Source organism: Ranitomeya variabilis, chromosome 1 (assembly GCF_051348905.1).
Source record: "Ranitomeya variabilis isolate aRanVar5 chromosome 1, aRanVar5.hap1, whole genome shotgun sequence".
NCBI classification, from domain to species: domain Eukaryota; kingdom Metazoa; phylum Chordata; class Amphibia; order Anura; family Dendrobatidae; genus Ranitomeya; species Ranitomeya variabilis.
Genome location: NC_135232.1, coordinates 934651140 through 934665660, shown reverse-complemented (window position 1 = coordinate 934665660; position 14521 = coordinate 934651140).

Below are 14521 nucleotides of genomic sequence, written 5' to 3'. Positions count from 1 at the left end.
CACAAATACTCGGAGACCACCTGAGCATGCTTGGGAATACCAGAGCAACGAGTATACTCGCTCATCACTAACAACACTGTGTTACAAAGGTTTTGTCCCTAGGACAATTTTGAGTGTTCCTGATAGATTTTTTCATGCTGATTTCAGAAATGACTTCAGATTTTTCCTATCACGTAATGTTTTTGAGAAATTATAATATGTTATAATTCTAAAAACTCATATATGAACTTTTTCTGAAACAGTATATTCTGAATTTTCCACTGAAATAGCATGGATTGCTGATCTACACATATGCAAGCAATTATTATGCAAATTGCGCACAGGCGCAGTAAATCATTCAGCTGACCATGCACGGAGCAAACCACATCTCTTGGGCAGGGGAGGAATCAAAAGAAATTACTGACATTACAGCAGGGGATCACCGAGAACTAGTTTTGTGAGGTAAAATATTTCACTGACTGTTTTTAAACAATATTTTGATATTGTTGTTGATGGCAGATTGCTATGAGCGCCACCATGTCGTTGGTGCTCAGAGCAAGCCTGTATTTCTGCTGCATAGAGGTGATCTGAGCATTACCTTTATGTAGTAGAGGCGATCACGCTATGGCAGCTTCTATTGAAGCATGCCAAAAATTAAAAAAGTGTTTAAAAATATAAAAAATTAAATAAAAGTTCAAATCACCCCCCTTTCGCCCGAATCAAAATAAAACAATAAAAAAAACAAACCTACGTATATTTGGTATTGCCGCATTTAGAATCACCCAATCTATCAATAAAAAAAAGAATTAACCTGATCGCTAAACGTCGTAGCGATAAAAAAATCAAAATGCCAGAATTACTTTTTTTTGGTCGCAGCCAGATTGCATTAAAATGCAATAACGACCAATCAAAACAAAATCAAAACATATCTATACAAAAATGGTATCATTAAAAATGTCAGCTCGGCATGCAAAGAATAAGCCAGCACCCAACCAAAGTCATGAAAAATGGAGACGCTACAGGTCTTGGAAAATTGCACTTTTTTTTCGCAAATTTGGGAATTTTTGTCACCACTTAAAAAAAAAAAGAAAACCTAGACATGTTTTGTGTCTATAAACTCCTAATGACCTGGAGAATTATAATGGCAGGTCAGTTTTAGCATTTAGTGAACCTAGCAAAAAAGCAAAAAAAAAACCAGAGTGGGATTGCACTTTTTTTGCAATTTCACCGCACTTGGAAATTTTCCCGTTTTCGAGTACGCAACATGGTAATCATGTCTTTCAAAAGTACAACTCGTCCTGCAAAAAATAAGCCCTTACATTGCCATATTGACAGGGAAAAAATAAATATGGCTCTGGAAAGAAGGGGAGCGAAAAACGAAAAAAGAAAAATCAAAAAAAGCTCCGGTCATGAAGGGGTTAAAACTTTTTGTGATGCAGACTTTTGGAGCACATATGCGTGTTCAGCATATCAAAATCCATAAGATACAATAAAATTTTCTCAGGGTACAAGAACTTCCCTGAAATTTGTTGCACAGTGTAATTAACAGACATAGCAAGCTCCAACAATATTGCTATAAAATGGCTACCCAAACCGCTGAGCACCACCACTCATTTAATATATATTTGAGGGTTTGTACTAAACAGTTGGTGTGTGAGTGCTTAGTTTGTGGATTTGTAGGAGTCATTTGTAAATTGTTACATCTATAGTTAATCAAACACATATTAGTTTTTGATGGGAAAAATTGGTAATTCTAACATGTTCACTTACTTTTTCTTTCAACTATATATACTTTTAAAAAAGAATTTAATGTCTCATTTCCATTTATAAGTTTCTGAAATATATGAAGGTCTTAACTGAAAAATAGGAGCAAGGAGACATGCTTTTCCTGTAAGTGATCAGTCAATACCAGATAAGATCATACTATCAAGAGGACAGACTTGATATTTACCCGTTTGTGATGTTATCAAGCTCAATAATTGTATTGCATCATGTACCATTCAGTCAACTGTCAGAATAAAGTATGACCTGTTGTAATATAGTGGTTACAGAGTATTTATCGATTTAGCTGTTTTGTTATTTATTTCTGTTGATTTAAAGATCCAAATCTGACTTCCTAATTGAATTTTTGCAACGTTAATCAAGAAAACACATCTTCATCTGTATATTTTGATATATAGAACATCATGTCAACAATACTGCATACGCAATCTTTTATAAATTCATTCTTGAAATATCCCTATTTGATGTTGCTTTGCATGCTAAGATATATCTAAAATTCCTGCCAACTTTAAATGAAGATTTGTTAAAAGTGTCAAAAGCAAATGAGAATAAAAGTTCAATATAATTGTTCCATCATTACTGCTAGCATTAAAAAGGCAAGAATGACAAGAAAATCTTATTAAGATTACATCAGTTTGAGAGGTCATATGCAGCATTTGAGCATCATAAAAAAATCTCATACAAATCTGTACAATTTGGACAAAAGTGTGAACAAAGCACTGTGACCATTTGAGTTATATTTATGAGCCGTGAAAGAAATCTGCTCTCAAATTTTTGTTAAGTTTCTAATACAATGGCATGTAAAATTTGAGCACCCCTAATTACTGTTATTGTGAACAGTTAAGCAAATTGAAGATGGAATGATCTCTAAAAGGTCTATAGTTAAAGATGACACATTTCTAAGGTTTCAGTCCTTGATTAGCCTGTTAGGGTTATGGCTTGATCACTACCATTGTTAAGAATGGCCAGGTGTTGCAAATTTCACAGCTTTATAAAATCCCAACCCCCATTAACCTTGTGCCAAAAACAGCAGGCATAGTTTCTTCTAAGCAGCTGCCTAGCACTCTAAAAATGAAAATGGTGGAGGCCCACAACACAGGAGAAGGCAAAAATATCAAATATATAATATAAAAATATCAAACTTTTTTCGAGTTGCCATTACCTCAGTTTGAAATGTAATTAAGAAATTACAGTTAACAGGAACAGTGGAGGTCAAGATAAGGTCTGGAAGACCAAACAAAATTTCAGTCCGAGCTGCTCATTGGATTTATAGAGAGACAAATAAGAACCCCTGCTTGACTGCAAAAGATCTTCAGAAACATTTGGCAGACTCTGGAGTTGTGGTACATTGTTCTACTGTATGGAGACACCTGCACAAATATGGCCTTCGTGGAAGAGTCATTAGAAGAAAACCACTTCCATAAAATTTAGCATCAGAAGTATGCAAAAGAATATCTAAACAAGACAGATGCATGTTGGCAACAAGTCCTGTGGACTGATGAGGTTGAAACAGAACTCCTTGGCCACAAAGTCCAGAAGTATGTGTGGAGAAAAAAGGGCACAGGATTTCAGGAAAAAGAACATATCACCATCCGTTAAGCGGGGTGGATGAATCATGCTTCAGGGTTGTGTTGCATTGAATTTGAATTTTGATTTCAACAAATTAATGATGCAAACATAACACGAACTATAAAAAAGGAGAAGTTGAAAAGAGGATGGCCCCTACAAAAGGATAATCATCCTTAAGCACCTGTCAAAATCCACAATAGAGTAATTTAAAAGGCACATCTAAAGGTTTTACAATGACCCTGACAGTCCCCTGATATGAATATCATTGAAAACTGTGGCTAGTAGGGTTGAGCGAAACGGATCGTTCATTTTCATAAGTCGCAGACTTTTGGCAAAGTCGGCGTCTCATGAAACCGAGCCGATCCCAGCGTTGCATCGGCCATGCGGTACGAGACTTTCGCGCCAAAGTCGCGTTTCAATGACGCTAAAAGCGCCATTTCTCAGCCAATGAAGGTGGACGCAGAGTGTGGGCAGCGTGATGACATAGATCTCAGTCCCCACCATCTTAGAGAAGGGCATTGCAGTGATTGGCTTGCTTTCTGCGGCGTCACAGGGGCTATAAAGGGGCGTTCCCACCGACCGCCATCTTACTGCTGCTGATGTGAGTGTAGGGAGAGGTTGCTGCCGCTTCTTCAGAAGCAGGGATAGTGATAGGCAGGGTACATAAAGCTGCAAACCGCTTGTGCTGTAGCGATTTGCACTGTCCAACACCACCTTTTGTTTGCAGGGACAGTGGAAGCTACATTTTTTTCCTCAGCGCTGTCGCTCATTGGGCTGCCCTAGAAGGCTCCCTGACCCTGATAGCTGCGTTGCTGTGCCTGTGTGTGTACGACGCTGTGCAAACCAACTGCTTTTTTCAAAGCACAAATCCTGTATTTCCTTCCTTTCTGCACAGCTATCTTGTGTGTTTGTCCACACTTTTGTGTGCAGCAGTCCTTTTTCTAGCTGCCTGCCATACTTTTCTGAGATAACTGCAGGGAGATAAATATTGGCAAGTCTGCCTCCGTGCTATTGCTGTGGGTGGCATCTCACTCTCATTGTGTGGCACCGAAAAAACCACTGTGATACTTGGCCATTTTTTTTTTTTTGTCTAAATTCTCCCTTTTCCAAAAAAAAAGTTAGTGGGAGATAAATCTTGGCAACTCTGCCTCCGTGCCATCGCTGTGGGTGGCATCTCACTCTCATTGTGTGGCACCGAAAAAACCACTGTGATACTTGGCCATTTTTTTTTTGTCTAAATTCTCCCTTTTCCAAAAAAAAAGTTAGTGGGAGATAAATCTTGGCAACTCTGCCTCCGTGCCAGTCCTGTGTGTGGCATCTGTCTCTCATTGTGTGGCACCGAAAAAACCACTGTGTGATACTTGGCCATTTTTTTTTTGTCTAAATTCTCCATTTTCAAAAAAAAAAAATTAGTGGGAGATAAATCTTGGCAAGTCTGCCTCCGTGCCAGTCCTGTGTGTGGCATCTGTCTCTCATTGTGTCCCACCGAAAAGCAGTGTGTAATACTGGTCCTTTTTTTTTTTTTGGTTAAATTCTCCCTTTTCAAAAAAAAAAAAAGTTAGTGGGAGATAAATCTTGGCAAGTCTGCCTCCGTGCCAGTCTTGTGTGTGGCATCTGTCTCTCATTGTGTCCCACCGAAAAGCAGTGTGTAATACTGGTCCTTTTTTTTTTTTTGGTTAAATTCTCCCTTTTCAAAAAAAAAAATAGTTAGTGGGAGATAAATCTTGGCAAGTCTGCCTCCGTGCCAGTCTTGTGTGTGGCATCTGTCTCTCATTGTGTCCCACCGAAAAGCAGTGTGTAATACTGGTCCTTTTTTTTTTTTTTTTGTTAAATTCTCCCTTTTCAAAAAAAAAATAGTTAGTGGGAGATAAATCTTGGCAAGTCTGCCTCCGTGCCAGTCCTGTGTGTGGCATCTGTCTCTCATTTTGTCCCACCGAAAAGCAGTGTGTAATACTGGTCCTTTTTTTTTTTTTTTGGTTAAATTCTCCCTTTTCAAAAAAAAAAAAAAATTAGTGGGAGATAAATATTGGCAAGTCTGCTTGAGTGCTGCTCCTGTGTGTGCCATCTGTCTCAAATTATTGGGCCACAGAAAACCGAGTATGTAACATTGGGCCTGATTTTCCTTTCAGTGTCAGGCACCTATAAAGGTATATATAAATTCTACAGAAGTTTGAGTTCACCTTATAAGTTGTTTTACAGTAACAAATAGCGTTACTTTGGTTACGTTTTGCAAACAATGAGGAAGTCTAGTGGAAGAGGTCGTGGCCGTGGGCGGTCATTGTCAGCTGGTAATGATGGTAGTGGTGGTGGAGCATCAGGTGGTCGTGGTAAAAGCAGTATAGCACCTAAGTCTCGAGTTGTTCAGCCAAAAACGTCGTCTGCCTACACAAGGCCTCGAACGCTCTCTTTTCTGGGAGTAGGAAAACCACTTTTGAAGCCGGAGCAGGAGGAACAAGTATTGGCTTTCATTGCTCACTCTGCCTCTAGCTCTTTCGCCTCCTCCTCGGAAAGTGCCAAATGTCAGAGCAGTGCATCATCAGTGGATGCTCCCGGTCAGGAACAAGTCGCTTCCTTGTGTCCTTCACCCAGAACAACAGTGAAGGATGCGTCAGTCGACACAACAGGTTACTCCATGGAGCTCTTTACACATACCGTTCCTGGGTTAGACAGTGAAACAGTTAACAGGCCATACCCATTAGAAGTTGAATCGGACATGGAGTGCACAGATGCACAGCCACAGCCAGATTACTATGCTGTTCCTTTGACTCAGACAAGAACATTGCCCTCGCAGTGCACAAAGGCAGAATCAAACCCAGCGGAGACTATGGTGCCCCGTCATGAACGCTATACCACCGGCTTACACGGTGACACAGACAAAGTTGCACACAACATAGAAGAGGAGGTCATAGATGACCCAGTTGTTGACCCCGATTGGCAGCCATTGGGGGAACAGGGTGCAGGCGGCAGTAGTTCAGAAGTGGAGGAGGAGGACCCGCAGCAGGCATCAACATCACAACAGGTTCCATCTACCGGGCCCGTATCTGGCCAAAAACACGTGGCAAAAACAAAACCTGTTGGAGGACAGCGTGGCCATCCGGTTAAAGAAGCTCAGTCTGCAATGCCTGAAAAGTTATCCGATAGTAGAAAGAGTGCAGTCTGGCATTTTTTTAAACAACATCCAAATGATCAGCGCAAAGTCATCTGTCAAAAATGTTCAACTACCTTAAGCAGAGGTCAGAATCTTAAAAGTCTAAATACAAGTTGCATGCATAGACATTTATCCACCATGCATTTGCAAGCCTGGAATAACTACCAAATGTCCCTAAAGGTTGCAGCACCCTCGGCCAATGAAGCTAGTCAGCAACGCTACATCCCTTCCCTCACTGTAAAACCACCATTTCCCGCACCACCGGCAGTATCTGTGCAGCTTTCGTCGCCAGGCCAAAGCAGGCAGGGAATCACCAGGTTTGCAGTAGGAAACACTGCATGTAGGGCACCGGCAAGAATACCATCTCCAACCCTCTCTCAGTCTTCCATGTCCACCGGCACCACCGCTAGTTCCACGATCTCCAGCTCTCCAGTCCAGCTCACCCTACATGAGACTCTTGTTAGGAAAAGGAAGTACTCATCCTCGCATCCGCGTACACAGGGTTTGAACGCCCACATTGCTAGACTAATCTCATTAGAGATGATGCCCTACCGGTTAGTTGAAAGCGAAGCTTTCAAAGCGCTGATGGACTACGCTGTACCACGCTACGAGCTACCCAGTCGGCACTTCTTTTCTAGAAAAGCCATCCCAGCCCTCCAACAGCATGTTAAAGACCGCATCGTCCATGCACTCAGGCAGTCTGTGACTACAAAGGTGCACCTGACAACAGATGCCTGGACCAGTAGGCATGGCCAGGGACGTTACGTGTCCATCACGGCACACTGGGTGAATGTGGTGGATGCAGGGTCCACAGGGGACAGCAATATTGGGACAGTTCTGCCTAGCCCACGGTCAAGGAAAGATTTGGCTGTAGGCGTTCGCCCCCCCTCCTCCTCTTCCTCCTCCTCCTGCAGAAGCGAGAGCTCGTCCACAGACCGCATTCGCACATCCACTCCATCCGCAGCTGCCACTGTTGCACACCAGGTGTGCCATTATGGGACAGCTAGTGGCAAGCGTCAGCAGGCTGTATTGGCAATAAAGTGTTTGGGTGACAACAGACACACCGCGGAAGTTCTGTCCGAGTTCTTGCTGAATGAAACTCAGTCATGGCTGGGCACTGTACATCTTGAGGCAGGCAAGGTTGTGAGTGATAACAGAAGGAATTTCATGGCTGCCATAGCCCTTTCCCAACTGAAACACATTCCTTGCCTGGCTCACATCTTAAACCTGGTGGTGCAGTGCTTCCTGAAAAGTTACCCGGGGTTATCCGACCTGCTCCTCAAAGTGCGCAGACTTTGCTCGCATATCCGCCGTTCGCCCGTACACTCCAGCCGTATGCAGAACTATCAGCGGTCTTTGAACCTTCCCCAGCATCACCTAATCATCGACATTTCAACAAGGTGGAACTCCACACTGCACATGCTTCAGAGACTGTGCGAACAGAGGCGTGCTGTTATGTTTTTGTGGGAGGATACACATACACGGGCAGGCAGTTGGATGGCAGACATGGAGTTGTCAGGTGTGCAGTGGTCGAAGCTACAAGACCTGTGTCAAGTCCTTCAGTGTTTTGAGGAATGCACAAGGCTGGTTAGTGCAGACAATGCCATAATAAGCATGAGCATCCCCCAATGCGTCTGCTGATGCAAAGTTTGACGCACATAAAGGAGCAGGCGTCTGCAGCCGAGGAAGAGGAAAGCCTTGATGACAGTCAGCCATTGTCTGGTCAGGGCCGTGTAGAGGACGCGGTAGCGGGCGAAGAGGAGGAGGAGGACGAGGATGATGATGGGGATGAGTACTTTTTGAATGAGGAAGCTTCTCCTGGGCCAACAGAAATTAGTGGCGTTGCAAGGCTGGGTTCTGTTTTTTTAAGGGAGACAAGTGACGTAGATTTGCCTGTAACAGCCCCTCCAACCAGCACAACCGCAGATTTGACAACTGGAACTTTGGCACACATGGCGGATTATGCCTTACGTACCCTCAAAAGGGACACATGCATTATTAAAATGATGAGCGATGACGATTACTGGTTGGCCTGCATCCTTGACCCTCGCTATAAAGGCAAATTGCAAAATATTATGCCACATGAGAACCTCGAACAAATATTAGCAACCAAACAAGCTACTCTTGTAGACCGTTTGATTCAGGCATTCCCAGCACACAGCGCCAGTGATGGTTCTCACACAAGCTGCAGGGGGCTACAGGGCAGAAGTGTTAGAGGTGCACAGATCAGAAGTGGCGTTGGACAGAGGGGTTTTCTGACCAGGTTGTGGAGTGATTTCGAAATGACCGCAGACAGGACAGGTACTGCAGCATCTATTCAAAGTGACAGGAGACAACATTTGTCCAGTATGGTTACGAACTATTTTTCAACCCTTATCGATGTTCTCCCTCAACCGTCATTCCCATTTGATTACTGGGCATCCAAATTAGACACCTGGCCTGAATTGGCAGAATATGCGTTGCAGGAGCTTGCTTGCCCAGCAGCTAGTGTGCTATCAGAAAGAGTATTCAGTGCTGCTGGTTCAATATTAACCGAAAAAAGGACTCGTCTGGCTACCCAAAATGTGGATGATCTCACCTTCATTAACCCCTTAAGCCCGTATGACGTACTATCCCGTCGAGGTGGGGTGGGCCTTAATTCCCGGTGACGGGATAGTACGTCATACGCGATCGGCCGCGCTCACGGGGGGAGCGCGGCCGATCGCGGCCGGGTGTCGGCTGCATATCGCAGCTGACATCCGGCACTATGTGCCAGGAGCGGTCACGGACCGCCCCCGGCACATTAACCCCCGGCACACCGCGATCAAACATGATCGCGGTGTACCGGCGGTACAGGGAAGCATCGCGCAGGGAGGGGGCTCCCTGCGGGCTTCCCTGAGACGATCGGTACAAGGTGATGTACTCACCTCGTACCGAACGTCTTCTCCCTGCAGGCCCCGGATCCAAAATGGCCGAGGGGCTGTATCCGGGTCCTGCAGGGAGTACTTCCGGGTCGGAGCAGGCTGCAGATGAAAGCTGCAGCCTGCTCCGATGAAAGTATGATCGCGGATCTGATAGAGTGCTGTGCACACTATCAGATCTGCGATCTGTGATGTCCCCCCCTGGGACAAAGTAAAAAAGTAAAAAAAAAAATTTTCCACATGTGTAAAAAAAAAAAAAAAAAAATTCCTAAATAAATAATAATAAAAAAAAAAATATTATTCCCATAAATACATTTCTTTATCTAAAAAAAACATACAAAAACAATAAAAGTACACATATTTAGTATCGCCGCGTCCGTAACGACCCAACCTATAAAACTGGCCCACTAGTTAACCCCTTCAGTAAACACCGTAAGAAAAAAAAAAAAAAAAACGAGGCAAAAAACAACGCTTTATTACCATACCGCCGAACAAAAAGTGGAATAACACGCGATCAAAAAGACGGATATAAATAACCATGGTACCACTGAAAACGTCATATTGTCCCGCAAAAAACGAGCCGCCATACAGCATCATCAGCAAAAAAATTAAAAAGTTATAGTCCTCAGAATAAAGCGATGCCAAAATAATTATTTTTTCTATAAAATAGTTTTTATCGTATAAAAGCGTCAAAACATAAAAAAATGATATAAATGAGGTATCGCTGTAATCGTACTGACCCGAAGAATAAAACTGCTTTATCAATTTTACCAAACGCGGAACGGTATAAACGCCTCCCCCAAAAGAAATTCATGAATAGCTGGTTTTTGGTCTTTCTGCCTCACAAAAATCGGAATAAAAAGCGATCAAAAAATGTCACGTGTCCGAAAATGTTACCAATAAAAACGTCAACTCGTCCCGCAAAAAACAAGACCTCACATGACTCTGTGGACCAAAATGTGGAAAAATTATAGGTCTCAAAATGTGGAGACACAAAAACTTTTTTGCTATAAAAAGCGTCTTTTAGTCTGGTTTCACACTTGCGTTTTTATCTGCATGCGTTTTTTAAAAAAACCGCATGTGTGAAAAAATGCATGTAAACGCGGTAAAACGCATGCGTTTTTATAGAAAAACACAAGAAAACAAGAAAAAAACAAAAAACCCTAACCCTACCCCTAACCCTACCCCTAACCTGAAATACGTGGCACTGAAATACGTGGCACTGAAATATACGTTTATATACGTATATACGTATATAAGTGCCACGATATTTCAGTGGCCACGTATATAAGTGCCACGTATTTAAGTGCCACGTATTTCAGTGCCACGTATTTCAGTGCCACGTATTTCAGTGCCACGTATTTCAGTGCCACTTATTTCAGTGCCACGTATTTCAGTGCCACGTATTTCAGTGCCACGTATTTCAGTGCCACGTATTTACGTGCCACGTATTTCAGTGCCACGTATTTCAGTGCCACGTATTTACGTGCCACGTATTTTTCAGTGCCTGAAATACGTGGCACTGAAATACGTGGCACTGAAATTCGTGGCACTGAAATTCGTGGCACTGAAATATCGTGGCACTGAAATATCGTGGCACTGAAGTATTTACGTGCCACGTATTTTTCAGTGCCTGAAATACGTGGCACTGAAATACGTGGCACTGAAATACGTGGCACTGAAATATCGTGGCACTGAAATACGTGGCACTGAAATACGTGGCACTGAAATACGTGGCACTTAAATACGTGGCTCTTAAATACGTGGCACTTATATACGTGGCACTTATGACTGTCAGAAAATGTTCAGTAAACGGTTAGGGGTGAGGTTAGGGGTAGGGTTTCAGGTAGAATTGGGGAGTTTCCACTGTCCAGGCACATCAGGGGCTCTCCAAACGCGACATGGCGTCCAATCTCAATTCCAGCCAATTCTGCGTTGAAAAAGTAAAACAGTGCTCCTTCCCTTCCGAGCTCTCCCGTGCGTCCAAAAAGGGGTTTACCCCAACATATGGGGTATCAGCGTACTAGGGACAAATTGAACAACAACTTCTGGGGTCCAAGTTCTCTTGTTATCCTTGGGAAAATAAAAATTTGGGGGGCTAAAAATCATTTTTGTGGGAAAAAAAATATGTTTTATTTTCACGGCTCTGCGTTGTAAACTGTAGTGAAACACTTGGGGGTTCAAAGTTCTCACAACACATCTAGATAAGTTCCTTGGGAGGTCTAGTTTCCAATATGGGGTCACTTGTGGGGGGTTTGTACTGTTTGGGTACATCAGGGGCTCTGCAAATGCAACGTGATGCCTGCAGACCAATCCATTTAAGTCTGCATTCCAAATGGCGCTCCTTCCCTTCCGAGCTCTGTCATGCGCCCAAACAGTGGTTCCCCCCCACATAGGGGGTATCAGCGTACTCAGGACAAATTGGACAACAACTTTTAGGGTCCAATTTATCCTGATACCCTTGTGAAAATACAAAACTGGGGGCTAAATTTCATTTTTGTGAAAAAAAAAAAAAAATAATATTTTCACGGCTCTGCGTTATAAACTGTAGTGAAACACTTGGGGGTTCAAAGTTCTCACAACACATCTAGATAAGTTCCTTGGGGGGTCTAGTTTCCAATATGGGGTCACTTGTGTGGGGTTTGTACTGTTTGGGTACATCAGGGGCTCTGCAAATGCAACGTGACGCCTGCAGACCAATCCATTTAAGTCTGCATTCCAAATGGCGCTCCTTCACTTCCGAGCTCTGTCATGCGCCCAAACAGTGGTTCCCCCCCACATAGGGGGTATCAGCGTACTCAGGACAAATTGGACAACAACTTTTATGGTCCAATTTATCCTGATACCCTTGTGAAAATACAAAACTTGGGGGCTAAAAAATCATTTTTGTGAAAAAAAAAAAAAAATTTATTTTCACGGCTCTGCGTTATAAACTGTAGTGAAACACTTGGGGGTTCAAAGCTCTCAAAACACATCTAGATAAGTTCCTTAGGGGGTCTACTTTCCAAAATGGTGTCACTTGTGGGGGGGTTTAATGTTTAGGCACATCAGGGGCTCTCCAAACGCAACATGGCATCCCATCTTAATTCCAGTCAATTTTGCATTGAAAAGTAAAATAGCGCTTCTTCCCTTCTGAGCTCTGCTATGCACCCAAACAATGGTTTCCACCCACATATGGGGTATCGTCGTACTCAGGACAAATTGCACAACAACTTTTGTGGTCTAATTTCTTCTCTTACCCTTGGGGAAATAAAAAAATGGGGGTGAAAAGATCATTTTTGTGAAAAAATATGATTTTTTATTTTTACGGCTCTGCATTATAAACTTCTGTGAAGCACTTGTTGGGTCAAAGTGCTCAACACACATCTAGATAAGTTCCTTAAGGGGTCTACTTTCCAAAATGGTGTCACTCGTGGGGGGTTTCAATGTTTAGGCACATTAGGGGCTCTCCAAACGCAACATGGCGTCCCATCTCAATTCCAGTCAATTTTGCATTGAAAAGTCAAATGGCGCTCCTTCCCTTCTGAGCTCTGCCCTGCGCCCAAACAATGGTTTACACCCACATATGGGGTATCAGTGTACTCAGGACAAATTGCACAACAATTTTTGGGGTCCAATTTCTTCTCTTACCCTTGGGAAAATAAAAAATTGGGGGTGAAAAGATCATTTTTGTGAAAAAATATGATTTTTTATTTTTACGGCTCTGCATTATAAACTTCTGTAAAGCACTTGTTGGGTCAAAATGCTCACCACACATCTAGATAAGTTCCTTAGGGGGTCTACTTTCCAAAATGGTGTCACTTGTTAGGGGTTTCAATGTTTAGGCACATCAAGGGCTCTCTAAATGCAACATGGCGTCCCATCTCAATTCCAGTCAATTTTGCATTGAAAAGTCAAATGGCGCTCCTTCCCTTCCGAGCTCTGCCCTGCGCCCAAACAATGGTTTACACCCACATATGGGGTATCAGCGTACTCAGGACAAATTGCACAACAATTTTTGGGGTCCAATTTCTTCTCTCACCCTTGGGAAAATAAAAAATTGGGGGTGAAAAGATCATTTTTGTGAAAAAATATGATTTTTTATTTTTACGGCTTTGCATTATAAACTTCTGTAAAGCACTTGTTGGGTCAAAGTGCTCACCACACATCTAGATAAGTTCCTTAGGGGGTCTACTTTCCAAAATGGTGTCACTTGTTAGGGGTTTCAATGTTTAGGCACATCAGGGGCTCTCCAAATGCAACATGGCGTCCCATCTCAATTCCAGTCAATTTTGCATTGAAAAGTCAAATGGCGCTCCTTTGCTTCCAAGCTCTGCCATGCGCCCAAACTGTGGTTTACCCCCACATATGGGGTATCAGCGTACTCAGGACAAATTGTACAACAACTTTTGGGGTCTATTTTCTCCTGTTACCCTTGGTAAAATAAAACAAATTGGAGCTGAAATAAATTTTGTGTGAAAAAAAGTTAAATGTTCATTTTTATTTAAACATTCCAAAAATTCCTCTGAAACACCTGAAGGGTTAATAAACTTCTTGAAAGTGGTTTTGAGTACCTTGAGGGGTGCAGTTTTTAGAATGGTGTCACACTTGGGTATTTTCTATCATATAGACCCGTCAAAATGACTTCAAATGAGATGTGGTCCCTAAAAAAAAATGGTGTTGTAAAAATGAGAAATTGCTGGTCAACTTTTAACCCTTATAACTCCGTCACAAAAAAAAATTTTGGTTCCAAAATTGTGCTGATGTAAAGTAGACATGTGGAAAATGTTATTTATTAAGTATTTTGTGTGACATATGTCTGTGATTTAAGGGCATAAAAATTCAAAGTTGGAAAATTGCGAAATTTTCCAAATTTTCGCCAAATATTCGTTTTTTTCACAAATAAACGCAAGTTATATCGAACAAATTTTACCACTAACATGAAGTACAATATGTCACGAGAAAACAATGTCAGAATCGCCAAGATCCGTTGAAGCGTTCCAGAGTTATAACCTCATAAAGGGACAGTGGTCAGAATTGTAAAAATTGGCCTGGTCATTAACGTGCAAACCACCCTCGGGGCTTAAGGGGTTAAAATGAACCACTCCTGGATTTCAAATTATTTTGCCCCACCTTTCCCGGCTGACACCTAGCTTTCCTATAA